General features: G+C 43.7%; 1 protein-coding gene across 1 annotated transcript in view; it reads right to left on the minus strand.

Moving 5' to 3' along the window:
• Positions 1 to 23,059, minus strand: part of lingo2 (leucine rich repeat and Ig domain containing 2) — a 124,129-nt gene extending 101,070 nt beyond the window's left edge. The window contains exons 1-2 of the mRNA XM_076287484.1: positions 22,723 to 23,059; positions 6,036 to 6,111 (exon numbers count right to left, since the gene is read on the minus strand). The gene's annotated coding sequence lies outside the window, so the exon portion shown is untranslated. The remainder of the gene's footprint in view (positions 1 to 6,035; positions 6,112 to 22,722) is intronic.
• Between the last annotated feature and the right edge of the window lie 2,382 nt (positions 23,060 to 25,441).

A 25,441-nucleotide genomic window follows, 5' to 3' on the forward strand; every position in this document is an offset into this window, starting at 1 on the left:
GTCGGTGTGTTTGTGAGGGGTGTTAATTTGTGAGAGAGTATTATGTTGTGGTGTGCGTGTGTACGTAAGGCTGTGTGCACAGATGTGTGGGAAGGCAAAGTCATATGTGAGTGTGTTTGGGATTATCATTATGTGTGCATATAAATGTGTGTGTGTGCATGTGTGTGTGTGTGTGTGTGCCTGCATATGTGTATATGTGTGCATTTATGTTTAAGCACGTATCAGTAAGTGTGTGAGTGTGAGTGTGTGAGTGTGTGTGTGTGTATCTGTATCTGCATCACTCTTGTCTTCTCCCACCTCTGCCTTGCTGTCCCTGTGCTGCATGTCGGCCTGTCAGAACCTAAAGGAGTAAATATTCCCCAAATCCCCCACAGATCCTCTGCCACTCACCCCTGAGGCCTGTAGTCATCTTCTCAGCAGCCTGACAGGCCACGGACAGCACAGCAAGTGGACTGAAGGTCAATTACCACAGTTACAGTATCTGAAGGCGCATGTGATTAGGACACAGTCAGTGACGGCATCTATGTGAGTTTCTTACATATCTTTTGTGTTTATCAATTAGGGTTTGTATGTTGGTGTATAACTACAGGAGGAGAAGGGGCGTGGCATGTAATATGCATATATTTTGCACGTTATGAGATGATGAATCTTAAATGGAGTGCTCAGGCATTAAAAAGAGGGTGTTTATGAAAAATGCTGTTGTGTCTTTTTTTCTCTCTCTCTCTCTTGATGAACAGATAACATTTGCATCTATTTAACTTAATGACATGGAATCCAAGGGAGCATTCTGAAAGTCCCAATTTTAATTAAAATCCGCTTGCAGAATCACACTAATTGGTGAGACGCTGGGGCCCGTGTGGCGTGGAAACGAGATGACTCATTTTGCGTACACATAATCATAAAACAAAGGAAGGGTGCATGGGAACACTGTCAATATTTCTTTTTAAATAAAAAAAAGAAAAAGTTGCTTTGTTACACTTGTTACACAACAAATCTTTATCAAAACAAGCCTCAACAAAGTTTGACACTAGAAGGGCTGAGATACAACCACAGTCGGGATGTCACATGTTCAATGATCCATAATATTCAAAGAGTCTCACATACTATAGACCCTTTCAACAATAAAAACAAAAACAATGCTGAACATTCTATTTGGTTACTGTACTATATTGTATGTATGGCCAGGCCTTCATGGTGAGATACAACTTGTATTTGTGTATCTGACCTTTGTGTTGGCTCCTCTCTGTTCTCTCGGTCCTCTTTGGTAGTTACAGTAGAGCAATAATGGCACCAGAGCAAATCTGTCATCACTTGCAAATTGGATTGTCCACACTAATCTCTCAGAGAGTATCAAGTAAACAACTCAAACAAACAGACAATAACAACAAGACAACAAAAGGTAAAATACTAACAAATAAATGTCATTTTTGACATTTCTGGGTGCAACGTTCTGTTCCAGATGATATGACGTTTTTGCTTTCCAACCTTTACCGTTGGTAAATAATATCTCATAGATGATACTCATAGCTGTCTGGGAATGCACTGTGAATGATGCAGAATATTGTCCTAACCACCTCATTGTAATGTGCATGTCACAACAAACTGAGGTCCCTAATTTTCCAAAAGAGCTCAGAAAAGAATCTGTGCTGTCCCTGCAGCTCAGGGGAGGTACACAAATAAAACTGATAACCATAAAGGTATAAAATACCCACAGAGTAATAAATCAACACAATCTTTACTGCAGTGAAACGGCTCTGCGCCTTTGTGTCTGCCTGGGTCCTATCTGCTCTGTGCAGGTCTCCACTCTCCTCATTTGCGCTGTGTGTCTGTGTGTGTGTGTGTGTGTGTGTGTGTGTGTGTGTGTGTGTGTGTGCAATGTGTGTGTAATGTGTGTGTGTGTGTGTGTGTGTGTGTGTGTGTGTGTGTGTGTGTGTGTGTGTGTGTGTGTGTGTGTGTGTGTGTGTGTGTGTGTGTGTATGTGTTCTTTTCCAAGACAAAAAGAAAGCAGGATGCTTCCCCCGAGGCGTGTGATGGGACTGAGGGAAGAGAAAGAGATGGTGCTCTGGCTCTCGTGTACAGCTAAACTGTGGCCAAGGCCATGCCGGGTTGTCTCCGTACTGTAGACTGTTCACACTGACTGACCTTTGGAAGTTGGGGTCAATTTCTTTTTAAGAAAGTCAATGCTGGAGGTCAAGCCAGACATGGCAGACTGAAGTAATTGTAATGCAAGCTTGTGAGTGACAGTAACTAAGCTTGAGTTTCCCGTCTGAATGTCTTCTGTCACACATGCAATCATATGCACACTAACACACGCACGCACGCACGCACGCACGCACGCACGCACGCACGCACGCACGCACACACACACACAAACTGCAAACGCAGTAGAAGCCATCCTGGGCACGAGGGCGAGCGCATCAGAGAGGGTTCTCTCACGCCGTGACCCTGGAAGCATGGTAGCACATGGCGCCAGGATTATTCCTGATTCAGCCGTGCATTTCTTCTGCTTCTACGCTCCTCACTGCGCTAACATACGCACACCTGTGCCGGCAGTGGAACGCAGGCGGAGTGGCCTGACGTGTGGAAAAACACGCCTGTGAAGCCGCACTGAGCCTTACGCTGGGGAGTTCTCCTCAAGCGCACGCCACTGAGAAGATGAGGTCTTGGGTGGTGGGAGAGGAAGGTGGGTGCCTTCTAATGCGCACGGAGAGCTAACTTACTGTCAAATGATCTAATAGAAGTCACCTCATGCATAGCAATGCTTTAGTGCTCTACGAGGAACGAGCTTACTTCACTTACTTGAACACAGCTTTAGTGAAGCGTTTGAACTCATAACATCCAAAGGTCACAGTGGTAAAAGCATGGAGAGCATGCACTTTGACTTTAAATGTGCATGTACAATCACTTATCTCGAGAGTGAGTAAATACTGGTATTCAGGGTCGGGGCTGCCTGGTGTGGTGTCATAAGAGGGGTTAGCAGGGAGAGCTCTGCTATGATCGCGTTAAGCTTGAAAAGTGACCTCTTCTGATCATCGGTTGCCAGATACAACCATGAAACACAAATACCCAGATAGTCTTACGGGTGGCTATCGATTGGAAACGTAAGCCTTCCTATTGCCTAAGGGAACAATGCATAATTACTGCATACAACTCAAAGATGAACAAAACATGTGTTTCATCTTTTATTTCATAGTGTAACATGTAGCAAAAAGCTCAGTACCTTGTCACAGTGAACCAAAAATGCTTCAAAGGAGATGTAGGGTTTTGTGAAACTTGCTTTTTGAAGATGTGAGTGACAAAAACAAAACCTGTAGAAAAAACACATCCATGAAACCAGGACATGGAGAGTAGAAGATGACGTGTTGCATTGTGAGTTTTATCGCTGAGACACGCAGCTCTGATTTGCAACAACACAACTGTCAAATAATCCTTCTGCCGGAACTCACACCAAAGTATTGCCTCATAAACCTACAGGGGCTTGTCACAGTCGGGGTTCTGTTAAATCACATTAAACCAAATGCCCTATGTCGGCAATCAGAGCAAAACTGATTAGATTTTAGATTATTGATCAAATAGATTAGATTTGAAAAAGATTGGATTTATAAAACACAACACAGAAACACAAGGACGTCCAGTGCAGCATGATATTCTTAGAGAACATACATCTCCAAGACAAAGACAGAGACAAACAGCTTCACAGACTGAATGAGGCAACAACAACTACCTGAATGTCAATGTACTGTACTTACATACAGCATGTCTACAGGAAGTGCTAAACGGCCAAGCTTGAGTAAGATAATAGGTGAGAAAATAATACATCTTTGTACATGGTGTACTTAAACTGCAGATGGCATAGTTTGTAAATAAAAATGATGTAGTAAGTGGTTGTGTATGAGGTTGATTTACTGTGAGAAAATGGTTACATGGTTCATTTTTTTCCTTTTTTTGGATAAGTGCTGCCGAACCGGAAAGTATCTCTAAATCAGAGTTGTTGCTTTCCTCGGGAGAGACTTCTATGTTAGAGTTATGACCGTGATGTTAAATGGCTGCTGTTCTTCTTCTGGATGATAAAGTTATGGACAACATAGTCGTAAAATCTATTGAATATCTCTACCATGATGCAACTGGTTGAAACTTCAGACAAACAAAGTTTAGCTGCCCTGAAATCATCCCAACTTAGTGTAATGAAGATTTCACAAATTACTTGGAATATGTGTCTAGGCTATTTGCTAATAAACTGCATGTAACATATGTTCACAAATGGAGACATTAAGCATGATGTCAATAAAATACCAGCAAAAACATTCTGCCGTAATTGAAATTCAAGAATACATCACATGCTTGGCTGGGTTTGTGCATAAGTACAAGAGATTAAAAACTTGAGGGAGACAGGATGGGGGATCCCATTATCTCGGTGACTATTCAGTTTCCTCTCACACAGCATCAGTGCGACTGCTCATCACCAAACCTACTGTAAAAGTCCATTTGATGAGGGAGAGGATATTCTAAAGTGTCTTTAAACCTCTCCATTTGCCCCTGGTCTTACCATCACTGTCTCTTGGTGTCTGTGTATTTATTCTTTTGTGTGTGTGTGTGCCCACCCCCCCCCCACACACACACACACACAGTCACAGTCACACTCTCTACATTACACAGAAAGTCAAGTGCTCATCACCATTTTAAGTAGATAGCATTGTTTGGATTTGAATATTTGAAACTGTATTCTGGGACTCTCCATACACTATCATGCTCCAAACCACCTCTGTTTCAGATCAAGCCTACTTCTGCTTCAAATAAAGCCTGTTGGAACACCCCCCCCCCCCTCCCCACCAACCAACCATTGCTTACTCATCTACTTATAGCACAAAGAGGGGCCTGCCAAGGTCAGATGCATCCTGGTGTGAAACATAAAATATGCATACTATTATTTTGATTGGTCTCCCCTGACCCTTACTGCTGCAGGGGTTCTGGCCCAGACAGACAGACTGCTGTACAAATGTGGAGCTCTCTGAAAACAGAGGGAATTAAAAGCAAGAGGCGTGCATGTTAATGACCTCTGATAAACTTTGTGAATAAAACAAAAATGGGACTGTATACAATTGGACCACTAGACAATGCAACCACATTTCATGTCATTATGGATACAGTGGGAGAGTAGCAGACCAATGAGCAACCCCCTAAAAAGACCAACTCAGCAGTAAACCATGTTTTTGTTGTGATTACAGTAAACAGAGTGTTAGGAGGAGCGGAAGAGGGCCCTTGGCCACACAGCCTACCAGCAAATAATATGATTAATGGTGCAGTACAGTATATGTAGATGTAGTAGTAGTAGTGTGTGTGTGTGTGTGTGTGTGTGTGCGCGCATTGTGTGTGTGTGTGTGTGTGTGTGTGTGTGTGTGTGTGTGTGTGTGTGTGTGTGTGTGTGTGCTTGTGTGCGTGCGTGTGTGCGTGTGTGTGTGTGTGTGTATCTGTAACTGAACTGCAACTGTTCCTCACAAAGGGTCAAGCCACACTGGTAATCCCATCTAAAAATGTGGCAGAACAAGATTAGTTCATGTTTTTCATGCTTTCTCACAGTAATGTCTGTGTGCAGTTTGAAAGTTCAGATCAAAGCCAGCTGCAGAAAATGTTTACTCTCTGTTTACTGTCTGTGAAGTCTAATCGGGTTATCTCTCAGGTGTGTTGGATTGAGATGATACACTGATGAAAGTTTAAAGTGAAATTCATAGCCTCTAAAGCTGCACACTAACAAAAGGTCAATAATGCAACTCTTACACAGTGAGGCAATACTGAACTTTGGCAACCATATTATGGGACGTATCAAACTTTACTCTGATGACCTATCAGAGGTAAACAAACAAAGTTACAATTAGTTGTGGAGACAGAAATGCAACAACACCAAATACATAAGTCGATTCAAAGACGTGGGATTGGAACCCAGTGAGCAACCATACTGAGGAAAATGTGCCCCGGACATCAATTTGGAGAAAAGTACCCGGTAAGTCCATGGGAAAGAAACCCAGGGCGCCACTCACCACATTGAGAAGCGAGTTTCCTCTCAGCCATGGCGTGTATTTGTCCAGTTTTCACAACGCTGTTACCAGGTGAGTTCTGTGAAAGACAGAAGCAAATAAGGCAGTCAATATCAAAGAAAGAAAGTAGACAATAAACACGAGTGCGCAGCAAACCCACATTGGCCAAGATATTAAAATAGCCAAGATATTAAAATAGTTACGAGGCCTTCATACTTTAAAGGAGAAGTTCGGTGTGAAATTGACCTTAGCTGTACTGAAAGATGTTGCCGAGTACTTACATGTGTCCAATAGGCACCTTCGCTCACCCCCTAGCATTCCGAATTACGCCGTTTTTAGCCAAGTAGCTGTGGGGGGCATAGCGTAGCCTATGCAGCTAAATCGCTATTTTTACACAATTAAAAAGGTTCCAAGACCCTCAGAAGTCTACCAATGCAGTGTGGAGTTACTTGGAACCTTTTTAATGGTGTAAAAATAGCGATTTAGTTGCATAGGCTACGCTATGCCCCCACAGCTACTCGGCTAAAAACGGCGTAATTTGGAATGCTAGGGGGTGAGCGAAGGTGCCTATTGGACACATGTGAGTACTCGGCAACATCTTTCAGTACAGCTAAGGTCAATTTCACACCGAACTTCTCCTTTAATCACTGTGGTTCTGGTACACAGGTTCAGTCCTCATCTGCTACAGGTTCAACAAAGTTCATTACAAAGTCAGTTGATATCTGTAACAGGCAATCAGGTTTGTGCATCCCACACCACATCCTATTCTAACATCGTTGGAGACAGCTTGCCCATCTCTTCAGTCATTAGTGTGTATTTTCATAACATGTAAATATGTCTCTTGACTCCGAATGCTTCGGAATCGGAGTGAATCGGAATGAGTATGCTGCATGGAATTTAGATACAGACAGTCAGTTCTGTAGCGTCCAATCAGCCTTGGAATAGTCTCCCAATCATAGTTAGCACACTGTAACAAGAGAATGGGAAAAGTCATTGACCTTTCAGTGCTAGAGAGCTGGAGCAGATTTGGGCAGATGAGTCAGGAGAGGCCTGTGAGCTGAAGCCATTATCTCCGGGCCCCAGGTTATCACCTCCCTTGGAGGTGGCAGGCCAGTTATTTAGTCTTCGCTCGTCACTCAACAATATCGCACTAATGAAACATAATTCGTCCCGAAACGGGACATGTTGACACAAAACCCATCAAACCACGATAATGAGAAGTCCTATGTATATGTCCCAAGAGCACTGTTTTTTTTAATTTTCTTTCTTGGCTCAGTTGGGCTTCCAAGGTGCCCACGAGTGAGTGCTGAAACGAGCACACTAAATCATGCACATGGCCAATGTGTGTGTGTCTGTGTATGTGTGTGTGTGTGTGTGTGTGTGTGTGTATGTGTGAGTCCTTACAAGGCTATCATTGAAGCACAGGAGAGCTGATTATGCGTTCCCTGTGCCTGAATTGCTAATGAACAGCAATTTGCAAAGACCTAACAGGTCTTAAGTGGCTTTGAGTTTTTAATTATTTTTTTTCTCTCCTTTCTCTGTTTCGGCCGAGGAAGACACATGAAAAAGAAAGTTTGTTTCAGGACACTCTTGTAAAACCCGGCCCGACACCGAGAGCGGTTAGTACCCCATTAAGTGGTTCAAGGACAACGGGTGTCCCTCCATTTGATCATTTATCTGTGGGATCCTCTCGTTAAGCTTGAACTTGGCTTTCACGATGCCCTGTGAATATTGATGGATCGTCTGGGGCAGACGCTGGCCCCGATGAGGAACATTTCTTCATGCCCTAAAAGAAAATCCTGACAAATCTCACACACTCATCCTTCACCACACTCCTCTCCCTTCCATTGTTGTACACAATGTTTTTGAGGCCAAATATTTACTAGGCAGTGAACTCCAAAAGCACACCCAAAGCGTAGATACTGTAGGCCACCTAATTTGCTACATTGTTTGTTAGATGTTAGCTATGCTAATTTGCTACTGTACCTACCCATATTTGAGCATTCCAGAATATCAACCTTACACTTGTTTTGTATCACAGTAACCATTTCAGTCTCTAACAGCTTATCACATACTATAAAAAGGCAAGCCCTCCAGCACTGTCTATTCTGGTAAATAATTGTGGCACTCTAGCAAATAGGCTGCACAGAAAAGTGTTCATGCTCCTGATAGAGGTGGAACTACAATACACCGAGCACACATAAAATTAGGCATAATAACACACTTGAGCTTCTCACTATTTGCATTTTGCATGGCAAAACAAGGAAAAGAAGAAAAAGTATTGTGTCAGATGAATCGAACCAGCCTGCAAATAAGCAGAATAAATATGTACAGACACCCTATCTATTATCCTCTAGTAAGCCTATGCTTTAAATAATACACTAAGTCTCACAGAGATGAAGATGAAGAGAGATGAGGAGAGGGAGAGAGAGAGATAGAGAGAGAAGGGGAAAAAGAAGAAAACTAGTATATGACAGATGTCAGTGATTTTTTTTCTGGGAAATATTTCCAATTGTAATATGAATGAGCTGCAGGCTTTTTTTGAGAGCGAGAGAGAGAATTAAGCAATGGGTTGCTATGCCTGTAGAGAGATCATCAGTACTTCCTCCTCTGGCCTCTGTCCAAGGTCAGAAGCATGTCTTGCTTTCACGATGCCAAGGGCTCATGCAGATGAGTTACTACCATGTGAAGCTGGACAGACGCACAGGGTTGTGACCCGCTCATGTTTTCGTGAGAGAAATCGAAAGATATTTGTGCAAATGGGAAGTGTCGAGGCTATGTTTTATTATCTATTCTGCTCTTATAAGGTTACTGCTAATACACTGCACATATTTATAGTTAATTTATACTACTGTAAACCATTCCATCTTCTTAACTATATACTATTGTCTAAACACAATATATCTTAGACTGTTTATGCACAATGACAATAAAGTTGAATCTAATCTAATATTACCAATCACAGCTGCAGAGGGGACATATACAGTAGACATTAATAAGAATGAGTAGTGTCGGTGGAAAGGACTGATGTATCTAGTAAAAAATCATGAGGCCTCCTATCGCTCTCCTATCCTATATTATTCTTGGGTCTTCTGATATGAGCGAGGGAGACATACACATGCTTCATATCAACAGTGATAACAGTTATCAAAAGCTCTCAGTTCTTGCACATATATATATATAAACCATACCTGGTGTGATAAAGTTTTCACCTTTAGTTGGTCTGACATTTCTCTGTGTGAGAAACATAATGGGGTTTCTGGCATACAGCCAAACAGCATTAAAAAGGCATCTGTGTCTGCGTATAGAATCGGAATGAGTATGCTGCATGGAATTTAGATACAGACAGTCAGTTCTGTAGCGTCCAGCCTTGGAATAGTCTCCCAATCATAGTTAGCACACTGTAACAAGAGAATGGGAAAAGTCATTGACCTTTCAGTGCTAGAGAGCTGGAGCAGATTTGGGCGGATGAGTCAGGAGAGGCCTGTGAGCTGAAGCCATTATCTCCGGGCCCCAGGTTATCACCTCCCTGATTAACTCAATTAGACATTTTCTTATTTCAGAAGGCGGCAGAAGAACCTTTCAGAAAAAAAAATAAAAGAAAAACAGCAAAGGAAAATTAAAAATAAAACCTCTCCAAATAGGTCGGCTCGACCCACAGAGCAGTTTTGAGAGGGGAAATCACTCTGCCCCCACTCACTGTCCTGCTGTTCCATATTCCTCCATTACGGGGGCTCGGCGGTGGAAATTACGGATATGAAGTTCATTGCAATTCCCTCTTTTCTGGGAAGGAAACTATTCATCACGGCTGGAGCCAGAGAGCCCACATCGCCACAGTCATCCGCTTTGATTTCATTGATAACGCATCAAGGCAATTTCCCCTGTCATTGTTGCTCCCATTAGATGTATATTGTTTTAAAATGGATAGTGTAAAGAGACAATACGGGAAATGCAGAATAAACAAAACAAAGGATAGCTACTTGGCTAGTGCAATGATTTATTTCATAATGTGTTTTCTTCCCCCTTGAAGTTATTTAGATGCAAACTTTCATAACCGTGAGCTGTCTCTAGACTCACCGTAGAGTGAATAAAAAAAACATTTGATGACAAGTTATGGTTATGACACACCTCAATGTCCTTATGCTTCATGGGGATATGAGAAGTGTGTATGCCTCTATTTTAATTGTGCTATAAGACTCTTCAGGGAGAGCCAATCTTCCAGCCTCTTTTGTTTGATGTGCTTGTCGCAACATCCATCAAAGGACAAATCATTCCTAGAAAACAATAGCACATAAAAGGCCAGACAAGATCACATCAGATTAGTCACTAATTAACATCACAGCACAACAGACTTGGTTACTGTGTAAATCACTGTGCGAAGATTAACACATAATTATCCGTGCTATTTCACATTTAGCACTCACGACCATAGACTGAGTAAAAAAGATGGATGCTGGCCTATCCTTACTCCAGCTTAGTTGTACACTCTCGTGCACTGCCACAAGCAACCAGGTTCAGTACACACAGCACAATGAAGCAATAGTGATAACGAGGCGAGGCAACCGCTCACGCTCCAAGCAGAACAACTGATCGGACCCAGATGTGGCCCAAAACCAGCTGCTGTGTGTCATTTGATCCGGAGTCAGATGCTTCCTGGGACAGGTTAGATCTCATCACCTCCAGCAGCCCCTGTTTTAATTCAGCTCATCTAATTATTCTACACAGCTGGGCATCCTTGACACGTCCCTTTCAATCCTTTGCACTTGATTAGTCGTAGAGGCACGCTTGATTTATCCTTCGCTGTGCAGATATCTGAGACTTGTTGTGATGGATGACAAGGAAGCAATTAATCACATCATTATGCCAATTAAGCGCTCTGATTCAAAGAGACACCAGAGGGGCGCGGTGGGGAAGGCAGAGTGGGAGGAGGTGGGATGACACGGGTCATCTCGGGACCCGCCGAGAACCCCTACGGCACAAAAGGGGAGGGACACTGTGTAGAGAGGGGGGACACAGGGACAGAGACGGAGAGATGGATGGAGAGATAGAGAAGGGCAAAACAAAAAGATGGAGGGAGAAATACAGAGCACAAAAAAAAGAAGTGAAATGACAAAAATGGGTCATAAAAGGATAGACGAACAGAGACAAGGAAGGAAAGATGGAACGGAAGTAAGACAAAAAGAAAGAGAGAGAGAAATAAAAGCACGGTAGAAAAAGAAGAAAGAAAAGCAACAAAAAAAGTCCTAATGAGCTGCTTCTTCGTTCAGCCTTCAGAGCATGCCTCAAATCTATCCTGAGAGAAGAATTTAGTTTAATTTAGAAACAGTTGATTCAGGGGAAGCTGAAAGCTAGAGGAAGAAACTTTTTTTTGGCACATTTCCTGTACGTGGATGAAGCCTAGACCTCGACTTAATCACTTTTTTAAATAGAGAACAGAGAGGTTTTCTGGTGGATAATCTATAAATGAACTAAATGTGAGACCTAGGGAGAACTGTATGTATTGTCACGCCGTTAACCTATCCTAGGCTTATTTGCCCCCCCCACCCCCAAGTGGCCACAGTGCCAGAGTGGGGTAAAGTGGTGTAGTTAAGCCATTTCTCTGAGGAATAGGACATCATGCCAAGTCAAGCTAATGGCACAGGGCAGGCGCGACAGTAATGGTGGCAGCCTTTGGTGTCCCTTGAAAATAAACAGAGAGAGAAATAGAGAGGGGGGTTGGGGCTGTGGGCGCCTGGTGTGTCCCCATGGCTGCCCCCCACCTCCCTCAACGCCACGCCTCACCTGTGCCGGCACTTCAGCCTGGGAGCCCCACATGTTTGGGCTAATGAGAGGAGGCAACGAGCTCTAACACATGTACCGTGTCCACTCTCATTATCTTAGAAAGCGCTGCCTACCTCCCCGACTCCTGCTGGAATTGTGTCATGCACTCCAAAGGGTCTCGGTGGGAGAAAGAAAAGAGAGAAGAGAAGAGAAGAGAAGAGAAGAGAAGGGAAGAGAAGAAAAGAGAAGAGGAGAGAGGAGAGGAAAGGAGAAGACAAGAGAAGAGAAGAGAGGATAAGATAGAGAAGAGAAGGGAAAGGAAGAGAAGAGAAGAGAAGAGAAGAGAAGAGAAGAGAAGAGAAGAGAAGAGTAGAGAAGATGTTTTAGGGGGTAGGCAGTAGTGGGGGCAGACGCTGGGTTTGTGCAGGGTGGGGGACTTACACACATTCAGAGATCACATGGCACATTCAAATGCTGAGGAGTGGACAAAACATGGAATGCAAAAAGCAGGCATGCTTTACACATTAGCTTTACAAGATGAAAAAGGAAGGATTAAAAACAAAAGAATAGCTAGTTTCTTTACCCCCCCCCCCTCTCTCTCTCGAACTGGCTTCCACTGGTATGATGCCTGAAGCAGAGAACTATACCAAAATAATTTGCACTGCCAAAACGTCCTGCTCCAAAAAAAAAAATAATACAAAAAAATAATAATAGAGAAACCCATACACAATTAATCACACTGTATTTGCAAATGCAGAATGATGTAAATTTCTGCTGTACCCAATTAAGTGCTTATTATGTTGTTCCAGGGGGCACATAGTTGATGCCCTTTATAGACATGCCAGTGTTGCATGTAAAGTATGTTGCTTTTTTTCTCTTCACGCAGCATGTGTAATGGAGATCATTATACAGTTGTAATGAGCTTGTTAGCATTATGACTACCCTTGGGCAGGTGGTGTGATAAAGTCCCCATGCTATAGGGGTGAGTTAACCACCTCCCTTTAGCATGTTGCATACACAGATACACATTTGCAAACATCTTTAGCATTACTTAACCTTTGCTTTTTGGGAGGATGGTGACATTTCCAATGACATTTATGGTGTAACTGTTGATGTAATATTAGCATTGCATTGAAATGAAGATGGATTTAGTTTATCGGCACTCCCTCAATACCATAGAATGATGCAATGGAGGAGACCAGAAGAGGAAGACAAAAAAACAGACAGACAGACAGAGACTTCTTTGCCCAGACCATAGATTACAAGCGTCCATAAAAATCCACAGTTAGGTTTGGAGTGGAATCAATTTTCTATTAGAAATAGAGGGAGGGTTTTTGGAAATGCAGTAATTTCATACTTTGAAATGTGTATACAGCGTCAAAAGGGTTTATGCTTCCATGGTAGGGCTTGAATGGTACTTGAATGGTACTTGAATCACTTTTTTGGAAAAACTACAATGCTTACGAAAGCTCAAAAGTGATGCTTCTACCTCAACTCTCCTATGTCAGAAAATAGAAAGGCACACCCATTCAACACAAAAATGTTGACACTGGGAAATACACAATAGGAAATACCAATCTTCTTATAAGGTTTGTACTAGTTGTTAAACACTGTGTGAGGGATTAGACCAGATTATGGCTGGGATTATTTGACAGGGTTGTTTTAAAGGTAATATGAGTTGACAGGTGTATGATAGTTTACAGCGGATTTGCTGACTATCTGTCTATCTGTAAGTCTAAGGGCTTATAGTACAACGTATGTCTAGAAACATGGTTAAACTCTTTGCTTCAAAATAAACTATTCTGGCTCAATCCAGTTTTAGATGTCTGTATTACATTTCCAAAATGTAGCAGGGGAAATGTATATAAAGAAGTTTGTTTTCTCCAATAAGAAGAGTGTCTGACAGCAAGAGTGAAGGCCCCTTTCGTCCCCTAATCTGCTCACCACACCAGCAGGGTTTTTAAGACAGAACCGGTGCCTTATTATAGAGCAATGACACCCAAGCGCCAGGGGTGTGAAGGATCCCTTTAGTGGAGGACTGCTGACTCCACCTGTGGCCTGCTCTGTGTTAGGCACAATCCCACCGTGCTGAGCTCAGCTGAAATGCCATCCAGCAATGTCATGCACACACACACACACACACACACACTGCTGGGACTGGGGCTGAGCGGATGGGCTCGGTTATTTTTCCAGCAAGCCAAGCCACCTGGATATGCACAAGAAAAACATACATCACACACACACACAAACACAGGCACACACGGACACACAAACACAGACACACGCACACGCACATGCACGCACGCACACGGACACACACACACATACACATACATACAGGGATGTACACCCACCTTTCAGATGGCCACAAACATGCAATACACACACAACACAATGAAATACAAACACTTTACTCACACTGCCAACACTGCAGCCTCACAAACACAGACAAATCAGTGCACTGTGATGTGCACAAAATATGGAAAATGGTAGTATACACAGGTCTTTTCCTTGGCATAAGGGTAAATCTCATGGGAGGCTGTTCATGTTCTTTTCTGAGAACAGATATTGTTTACAGCAATTACTGTACAGAAACAAAAGACATCCAAACAGAGCCCCGCATTTAAAATAACGAGAGGCGTTGGAGTTCCTCCCAGGATGCCGAGCGAGAGTGCATACCAGGAAACCAAATTGGCCCAGGCCCTAGCAGAGCGGAGGGTTGGATCAAAGGTGATGACACTTCTCTGAGTCACATTGTTTGAGGAGGCATAGCCCAAGGGCTGGGGGCAAAGACATATTTATGTTGTTTTTTTGTGTGTTTGTCTTCTTTTGCCTTGTCTATGGTCAGAACAGGGAGCTTGAATTTTCATCTTTGGTGGTCAAAGATGACTTTGGTGTCTGAGCACACAGAAATATAATACAGTGGGATGTGGGGAAATCACAATGCCACTAGGAAATGGAAATCATGTGGTGATGTTTTAGCTACTCGACACACAGAGGAGCAGGAAGAAAAAAAAACATCACAAGGGGTCACAAGCGAAGAAACAAGTACATAAATAAAAACCCACACAACGAGGAGCAAAAGAGGAGAAGCTGGAAACACGTAGGACACTGGCATTATGTACAGTATGTTATATTTGCTTATCACGCGGAGTGAAAAAATACTATTTTCTGATTGGCTGGTGGGGTGGCTATTACAGTAATTCTAAATATCGGGACACCTATGAGGTAGATCTGATAAAAAAAGTTTATTCACTGTTCCATATCAATGCTTATGAATGGTAACTATAACAGTAGCATGACAGTTGAGCCTGGAAGAAGACTTCCAATGGAATCAACTGTAAACAAGCTAACTGTCTATGCTATCGCTGTTAGGGCCAAAGAAAGTTGTACAACAAACTGTCGTTTTTTTTTAACAAAACCACTTCTTTACTTTGCGTGCTATAAAGGCATGACTATGGCCTATAGTGGCAACAGGGTGATAAGCGGAATAACGGCCTTCGAGGTGTCCTGTTATATGGAATTAATGGACTCGGACGGAGGGAACTTGCTCGGCGTTATGAAGCTTATATCATAACAGGAAATCAAACATGGGACTAATGAGTATTGACACAAACACACACACACAAACACACACACACACACACACACACACACACACACACACACACACACACACACACACACACACACACACACACACACACACACACACACACACACACAAACACACACACACACACACACACACACACACACACTAAATACTAACAAAGTTGAACTGCCTGAATACAAATAGTTCTCCATTAAGCAGGTGCTCAAGAAAATGTATAATTAGATAAATATATAAATGAGGTGACTATTGTATAAGCTTTGTGAAATGAAACCTGAAATCTCGTTAGAGTAGGGAGAGGCAAGAGGGACACGTAGGGCTAACGTTCTCAGGAAATGGAAGAACACTTTGCTGTTTATTTTGTTGTTGTTGTTGTTGTTGTTTAATGTTAATGCTAACTCATCCTAATGCACGTCAGTGCTCACTGTTGTTTTAAGAAGTGGCGCTATACCCTGTGAAATCACAAAGGTTTCTAGGAAAATAAAGTGAAATGCATAACTCCTCGGTGGTGTCATGGTGTGCGTGTCCCTCAGGCCGTGGCTTGAGTAGATGAGATGAGCTGGAGGTGGCGACTGCCTTTATGAGCTCTTAGAGAACAATGAGCTGTGGCAACTACAGAGGCCGGCAAAAAGACAATCAATAGGCATGCTTCATTTGCTTTATGTCTATCCATCCACACTCCCTCATGGAGGATAACTTCCTCCTTTATTTTTTGCCTGTCTTGTATATTTATATAGTGTGTTTCACCTTAGCCAATATGGCTCTGGCAAACCAACATGGGGAGGGAGGTTCATTTGTACAATTTCTTTTACTTGGAAGACAGCCAGTGTTCAGAATAGACAGACATGAGAGAATGGAATGGAACAGCACATTATTCTGCTGTTGCAGTGTTCTAGATTGTTCCATTATGAAAGGCTCCTCAATGGACCCTTTCAACAAGGTAAACAAAAACAATGCTTGAACATTCTATTTGGGCCCCAATCTACTTCCTCTGCATTAAAGGTCCAGTATGTAGGAAATAATGGAAAATAAACTGTAACCATTCCAAAAATGATCACCATATGTTGTCAGAGAGTAAGGAAACACGATGAATTGAAGTAATGGCTTATTTGACATTACTCTAACCCGTAAAACCCCGTAAAACCCATGGGGCGGAATATCTTGGAATTTTCGTTTATGTTTTGAACAATTAATTCTAGAATAGTGTATTATGGGCTAGCGCGTCCTCCTATTTGGGTTGCCAAATTAGCAAAGGCCAACTGTCAACAGCTGTCAGTTGTAGTCATGAACGTCGGAGGAGCTTCCTGAGATGGTGACGTCTTCGTCAAACGAAGAATATCAAGTCTGACGCAGAGCTGGCCATATTTCTCCACAACAGGTAGCCTAGGCTAAACTTCATCTGCATCGCTAACTTCAGCTAAATATGTTACATTGGTTAGAGAGCTATTTTTTGTTTTCACTGTTTCCGTAATGTGTAGCTGGGTCGTGGTTGGAGAAACGTTAAAGCAGATGCAGGTCAACTAACGTTAGCCAAGTCTTCATTACATCTGGCAACCCAGAAGAGGCTCGCGTCTGGTAGTCTTGAGAACATTCACCAGTGTTTTGTTTTTGGCCTACAGAACGTTCGGTAACAATCCTACAAATCGCACCTTTAAGATAACATATGGAATGTTAAAAAGGAAGTCTTGTGGGGCCAACTATAATGCTGATAATGAAAATTCCATGAAAGGGTCTATAGGACATTGTCCTAAAAGTTATTTTATGTAGTTTAAGATCAAAGATGTATTGTTTTTACTGAATGTACTATAAAATATATCTGATTCTGGTTCTCCACTTTTGGTTTAGCTTTTCGTAATCAAGCCTGAAAAAAAAAAAACTCTTTCCATCTAAGAAGAATGGCAGTGGGTGTAAAATCAAAGAGAGGAGAAATTGGAAAAGGAAAGCATCTGCCATTTGTTTAATCTTAAAGGAACCTGTCTTGTTTTCCTCAGCAAACCGCATGACTGGAGTTGACTCCTCATTCCCTTGGGATTGGCCATGTACACAGGGACCTGCTGTCAATCATCTGTCTGAGGCTACTCCTCCGACATCTGGTGTGCCTCCACCCCAGCTCGGAGCAGAGGGTTGGAACACGTCTATCCACGTTCCCTCTCGTACGATGAAAAGTCTGCTCAAATGGTCACAGCTTCACCAAGGGAGCAGCTGCCACAGATGTTTCTACAAAATGGCACCCGACATGCTGTTTTCCACATTATAAAGAGAACAAAGAATGGCTTGTGTTTCTCGGATGCCTGGCCTCTTTTCAGATGATGCACAGTTGTGCCGATGAAAAGATTGTAGTCCGAAACTCGGCATGCTACACAGTCCCCACTGGGAAAAACATCTACAACTTGGAGAGGGGGGCGGGGGGGTGGGGCACAACACTGACTGTAAGATGTTAATGTGCGAAACAGCTTTTTCTGCCTCCTTCACAGGTTGGTATTAAACTTGATAGTCTTGAACAGTATGATGAAAGAATGATGTTGAATGTGTTACTTTGTATTTCACTGATGCGGGCACTGTGCTTGGGCAAGTTATGCACAACATAACGTGACCATGCAAATGTAGAAATAGGACAACCTGTCTATATGTGAGTTGCAATCAACCCACATACTGTAGTCATGCAAGTTATGGCACTGATCGATTTGCCATTATGCCGTTTCAGCAGGGAATAATGCCATGTCACTCTTTACAGTATGTAGACTGCTACTGGGGAAAGAGGGAGACAGTGTGCTGTTTCTGAAAGTAATCTCATGTGTCTTGGGGACATCTTAATTCACAGGCATGAACGTATGAATGCAAAATGCATAACCATAACTGAGTTGGCACGACCGTTATCACTTACTGTAGCTGCACTCAGTGTGAAAGATTATTATCGCTTTTCAGAGCAGAGTGATGAAATTCCATCATGGAATGTTCCTGTTCTGCCTCGTAAGTGGCATCAAGGTCTCTGAGTGTAATGAAGGCTATTTGATCGTATGCTGTTGTACAGCACACTTTTCTGCCAGTTCCAGGAACGTTGTCTGATAAAACACAATATGCTGTCCTTGGGTAGGTTTTTTGAAAGAGAACCTCTGTCACGGAAACTCAACAGTCACACACACATACACACACACAAACACACACACAGAGAAAGCAAGAGAGAGAGAGAGAGAGAGAGAGAGAGAGACTCACTCAAGAGACTCACTCAACACATACAAACACAGCCACACACACACACACACACACACACACACACACACACACACACACACACACAGAAAAACACACTTGCACAAATGCAATTATGGAAAGAGCTGCAGACAGCAGTCCTGTGGATCTGGCTGCTCAGGGTATCAGCACAGGACAAAACGGTCTGATTTCTGATATGCTGACTGGACACTCCACGCCGGAGTCTACAGCTGTACAAATGTGAGAGACCCGCACAAGGTGCTGATTCACCCTGTGGACGTTTGCCCTTCCCCTCTCCCACACTCAACGCGGTGTGTGTGTGCAGGAGAAGGTGGAGGAGACAGTGCAAACGGACACACAGTAATACATCTGAACTTCCCAGGGTGTTGCTACACGCTAGGCTGTTTGCAGTTCGCAGTGTAAATGTCAAGCCATGAGTCAGTTGCTGTCGCTATGTAAGAGTTAGCTGTAGGTTTGATGTTAGAACAGATGGGTCTTGTAGATAAAGCATGAAACATGAACATCTAAAGGGTATATTTCCATGTTCACTAGCATCTCACAATGTTTACCCATACATCAATTTCTCCAAGCTTGTTTTTCCCATTACTGATATTTATCTCACAGATGGCCCAAATTTCAACACCACTGGTTTGTGTCTCGAAGTGACTGTGTCAGGCAACGGCCGTCACCTGGCAGGTGGGGATGGGAGACATCTGTGCGTCAGAACAGGAGCTGAGCAGCACACACTGAGGTGAATGTAGTCTGGGGACAGGGAGTGAACACACACACACACACACACACACACACACACACACACACACACACACACACACACACACACACACACACACACACACACACACACACACACACACACACACACACACACACACACACACACACACACACACACACACACACACACTGAGGTGAATGTGGTCTGGGGACAGGAGTGAACACATTAGCCTTAGATGCCATATTGAGCCTGACAGTTAGTAAGAACTGAAATCCATTCACCACAGAATCACGCATGGCTGCTTTATGGCAATAGTAAACGGAGTCATTGACATTCAATTAATGCTAGAAATAAACCTGGGTTGTAAAACAATGCATAATAAGAAGTCACGGTGGTATTATGTGCAATTTATAACACCTTCATGACCAAAATAGTCTTGTGACTGCTGATGTACAGTATAGGGTGTCAGTATCTGGTAGTTGTTAGGGAGGGGGGGGGGGTGTAAAATAAAGCTGACTCATTATTCAGTTTGTTTTAGCATTAAAACTACAGCACTGTTGTCTCTTCCAGAGACTGGGGGGACCGTGATGTTCTTGCTGCCTTTTACAGGAGTAATGAGGAAATGAGCACATTGTGACTCAACTGTGGGTCAGGGTGGCACATTGTGTGCTCTATTTCATCCTGAAAAAGCACACACATCATGCACCAGCCAATGAATTACCATATGCACACGCACACACACACACACACACACACACACACACACACACACACACACACACACACACACACACACACACACACACACACACACACACACACACACACACACACACACACACACACACACACAGTCATGAGCATAGCCTGTGGAGCCCATCACGTAACACAGAGTTAATTTAATGCTCCCAGAGTCAACATGGTGTGTGGTTTTTAAAGAATGTGGATGTTAAGACAGATAACACATCTCCAGAGCTGTTGTAGGTGGCAAGCTTGGGTGCACTGTGGATTAGGGTTTAATCCTGGGAAACGGGATTCCCGGGAAATCTGATCAAGGCTATTTCCCAGGAAAGGTTATGACGGGAAACGGGAAATAAAACAAAACAAGTCACAGACAATCCACCTGGCATTTCATAATTAGCGCTGCAGCAGATATTACGCACGCAGCTCACTTGATCACACAGCAGAATTGATCATTGCAAACTGTGTTGATGATGGACATAAACTGTGCTCTTTTGCCCTAATAATGATACAAATAATATAAAAAAATGTCAGTTTTGGATTTGGGGATTTATATTTGAATGATATTGATACATTGGGCTTAAAACAAAACAAAAAAAACAGCCATTTCCTGGGAAATGGGTCGTCTTTTCCAGGATCTGATTTATCTAATTTTCGGGAGAAAATATTAAAAAAGAAAGAGGCCATGGAAAAAAGAGAAAAATAGCATTTCTTAGTCCCTCCGTAACCCTTCTGTTTAGCTGAAAATTGGTGTCAGAAGTTTAATGTTGATTTAATAAGCAATTAATTTCAAGATCGTACCCTTGGAACAGAAGTGGATGATAAAAGATTGAAATCAGTTTCTGCCTTATTGAAATCAGACAGTGAAGTTTGAGCTGAACGAAAGCAAGAGGAGGACACATTGGCCTTTCCTTCTAGGAGGGGACGTGTTTGTTGGCTGTATTGCCAAAAGTCATGCCACTGCTTAATTGGTCCAACTCTCTTGGGCACACACTGATGATGTCAGGGTGGAATTCATCAGACCACCGCCTGATGAGTATGAACTTATCCTCCATGTGAGTCCAACATGTGCAGTTGAATTACTAGTACATATTAATGGTCCTCACAAATGATTATCATTTCAGTTTTTTCTTCCAATGCCTTTTTCCCAGAAGGTATGTTGTTGCATCATTCTTTGCGGTACCATTTTACAGCAGAGAGATGAATCTTTAATAAGACCAACCAGAAGCTTACACAAAACAAGAACAAGCCAATTAGACCACTATATGCCAGCATTGTGCTGGTGTGGGTGTTTCCCATATTCAAGTCTTTCCCATATTCCAAACAATTAGAAGCTTGTTGACTATGTTGTAAACACACATTACAGAGACAAAAGGCAAGACCAGAACACAACTGTGCACCCTGCAATATAGTTTCCCAATCAGCACACAAACACTATTCCCTCTCCAACCCCCACAGCCAAGCAGGACACACTGGAATGTGCTAACAGGGGTGGATGTGCGGTGAAGGCCATGTTCAATCTGAGCTTCTGGGTCTGCTCGATCCCCTCATACAGTTTTATTGGTTAGGTAGCCTTTAGCTGACCCACAGCTGCCAGTCACTTGTCCATCCTGAAGCCTGTGGAGCTAAACATGGCATGGGCCTCATGTTTTATTCAGCTAGTGCGGCCGATACATACCTAAATCCTTTTCTGCGGGAGTCGTCTACACAGGAGCTAAGCCGTGGGGAATTGCTCCTCCTCTACTTAATAATCACATATCAGGTTTCCAAACCAGAGTCTCACAGTGACACATCCCCACTGCTCAAACATCTCTCTCTCTCTCTCTCTCTCTCAGTGTTTCTGCCACCCTCCCTTTGTTTCGTCTTACAGGAAGTATCACCATGATGGTTGTTTTCTAAGAGCATTCTAGTTCTAAGATCATTATTATGAGGGGGATAGAGAGAGAGAGGGAGAGAGAGAAGGAGAGAGAGAGAGTCCTGACTTCACCCTTCAACTATTATATGACTTCAAACTCACCATACTTTAGGAAGGATGGGAGGCCCAAGGCAATCACACTGCATGGTAGCTCATACGGTTAATCCCTGTGGACAGCTAAATTGCTCAGCGACTGGGCCGTGCCATGTCCTTGGTACAGAGATGCCTATCTGGGTGATCCTCTGATTATCATTTCCACTACCCACTGAATGACTGCAGTGTTTACCACTTTCTTTTCATATGCTATGAGAAAAAAAAAACTATAAACTGAGCATATATACCAAGGGGTTACATAAAGGCAAGCCTCAATTTTTCATTACATTTTTATATCTTTTGTTCATTTATGCAACACGAGCAGGTTATGATGAAAGTTTCCATTAAAAATGAAAAATGCAGGAGGGGGTGACACGTAAAACAGCAGCAATAATATCATTCCAAAACTGTCTCATTGGACCCTCAGCTGAAGTAACATAATTACCAAAAAGAAGTTTTGCTCTCCAGACACTTGCAGTGCCATGCATGCAGGGGGATTGCATAATACGCCTGCATAAAAGGCACACGCTAAATGAGTTTGACAGTCTACTCCCAACCATCTAACATCCTCTCCTAAAACGAAGCAGTGAGACAACACAGCACACTGTATCAGGTGACCTACCTCTACTTAGCCACGTAGTGTATTATTGCACTGGTGCTCCCCCTTGCATCCATGCCTTTACACAGTGCTCCAGTTTGCTCTCTAAATCCACAGGTCCAATAGGTGTGCATAATTCATCTTTCGCTTGCTCACAACACAGCACTGGGAAAGTTCATCAGCTTAAGCCTCCAGACCTATGAGCTGAGCTGTACTCAGCACCTGACCCCCCCTAGTGGGTCTCCATGTCTGTATTTACCATCGGCAGGGCTAGTCTGGCTGCATCCGAGAAGGTAAGCCAACACCTGCGCAGAGCAGAGCACACAGCCTGTGGAGCGGAGTGGAGTGGAGGCACCCCTTAGCCTCAGCCTTCCCCATTCAGAGGGCTCACTTTCTTCATGGTGAATGCAGTTAAGAGAGTGGTGAGAGAGAGAGAGAGAGAGGGAGAGAGAGAGGGGAAGGGAGGGAGTGAGAGAAGGAGGGAGGGAGTGTCGATTTTCCAGGCGGATGGAGCAGTGCTGGGGGTGGAGCCAGAAGGGGGGGGAGTGTGGATAAAAGAGGAGGAGGTGGTGGCGGATGAGAGGTGGTGGGTGGCAGGGTGGGATGGAGCGTGGTGATGCTGCTGCTGCTGCTTCTGCTGCTGCTACAGCACTGGTAGCGGTGGTGGTGGTGCTGCTGCAGCTGCTGCTGCGTAACCAGTGTCGCTTGAGCCTTTTTTTCCACCTCGTGAGTGACGGTGACGCGGGCCCGAGAGCAAATTAAATGGAGAGACAGAAAAATGCATTATTGATCGACGTAGAGGCAGAAGCGTCTCGGTCACTGCCCGGGCTCTGGTTGCCGCACGGGGTAATTAATCCACAGCTCGGCATGAATGGAGGGCAGGAAACACCGATTCTACCCCCCGCAGCCCCCCCCCCACCCCCCTTCCTCCCTACACCCCAAACCCTCAGATCTCCATTCCTCTCTCCCAGAGTCTCATTCATCAGGAAAATGGGTCAGCAGCCTGAAGGGGCGCAAAGTGTGTGACGTTCGAGCAGGACAGCTGCGCAGGACAGAGTGGAGGAAAGAAAAAAGGGAGGGAGAGAGAGAGAGAGAAACGATGGAGCTGCATATTTTATAGCTAATTTGCTTCGGCTGTGCAGGTGACTGCTTCCTGTTCTGGGGGCATTCCAGCTGTCCACGTCCAGAATGTCCATGCTTCAAGTAGCCTCTGGTGCACGGGTGCTGGCGTGCGTCATTTTCAGTGTAGATTGCTTACTGTTTTTGGTAAACAGTGAGTAACTGCAGCCTTACATTCTGTAGGTGCCCTTGACCTCTATAGCAGTGGATGAGCTGAACAAAACAAACCTCCTTCTGGGTAAACAAAAACACAAATGTCATTCAGATGACCCACAATCCCCTGCTGCTCTCAAACGTTTTTTTTTTCCTAGCACACCAATGATGATGTGGCGTGTATGTCGCGCAGATATAAAAAGGCTGGATTCACACTTAGCCGCGGCCTGAGGCTGGGAGTCGCTGTTTGCTCTCCTGGCACGTAGTAGAGGTCAGCAAGAGGTCGGATAGAACCAGAGAAGAGAGGGATCATGTGACCTACGGATGTCACAGGAAACCATCTCGTGGCCCAACTTTCACCTACGGGGCCCAACGGTGGTAGGATTCCGCTGCCGATCCACTCAGAGGAGAAGTGTCTGACCACTCAGGAGTCTAGACTTTAGCTGTGTGTTCCTACAATTAAAAAAATGTGGAGCACCTGTTTGACCTCTCCCAATACACAGTGGCTATGATATGGCTCTATGATTATACGTGTTTTGTGGTGAATAGCTGTATCTAACATGTTTTTTATTCTCGTTCCTCCTGTTTTCTTAGGTATAGCACTGAATATATGTGTTCTCTCTCAGTGGCTCTGTGCTTATATGTATCCTCTCAGGCCCCCTCCCTGTCTACTGTATGTGTGTGTGTGTGTGTGTGTGTGTGAGAGTGTGTGTGTGTGTGAGAGTGTGTGTGTGAGAGTGGACGTCTGAAGGTTTAAATAAACCAGGCGTGTGGGAGGTGGTCATAGCACTTACTATTCACATCTGCCTTCGTAATGGGGAAGCACATGGAGAACAAAACCTGACTGTTCCCTTTATTTCCCTACATAACGTAAGTGCTCATCCACGCCAGCCTGATGAGCCGCCATTGTGCCAGATGCTCAAAGCTGCCCCTCATGCGCTAATAGGTGAATAAACATTTATCTGAATGGATGAGAGGAAAACAATTTGGTGGTTATCTCCAAGCCACAGGATCAGGTCCCATCGAAAGTGAGACATAAGCGTAATGTGGGCAGCTAGTGTGTGTGTGTGTGTGTGTGTGTGCACGTGTAGAGAAAAAATGGTGGAAAGATAATTAAAAAAAAGATGAATAGATACCCATTACACAGTTGACAGCGAGAGAGAGAGAGAGAGAATATGTGTTACCACATTCAAGGGAAAAGTGCCACCTACAGTATTTACAGTAGGCAGACATGCAAACGACCATCTAGAACTTTCTCCCAGCAGCAATCATCACTCTGTTCCATGCACACACTCGCGTAAACCTAACCACAGCTCACTGCCACACACAAGCAGATCGCACCTGTAGAAAAAGCCAGTGACGGATCCCCTCAGCGTTTCCCTTCAACCCTGACGCCCTGTTTTTTCTCCCTCTCTCTGCGCCTCAGCCATCTTTAGGCCTGTCATCCAATTAAATCTCACAGACGGGAATG

This window comes from Alosa pseudoharengus, unplaced genomic scaffold (assembly GCF_046254945.1).
Source record: "Alosa pseudoharengus isolate Yale_2024_CS ecotype anadromous, Long Island Sound unplaced genomic scaffold, YU_APseudo_1.1 YU_APseudo_1.1_scf_16, whole genome shotgun sequence".
Classification (NCBI taxonomy): domain Eukaryota; kingdom Metazoa; phylum Chordata; class Actinopteri; order Clupeiformes; family Clupeidae; genus Alosa; species Alosa pseudoharengus.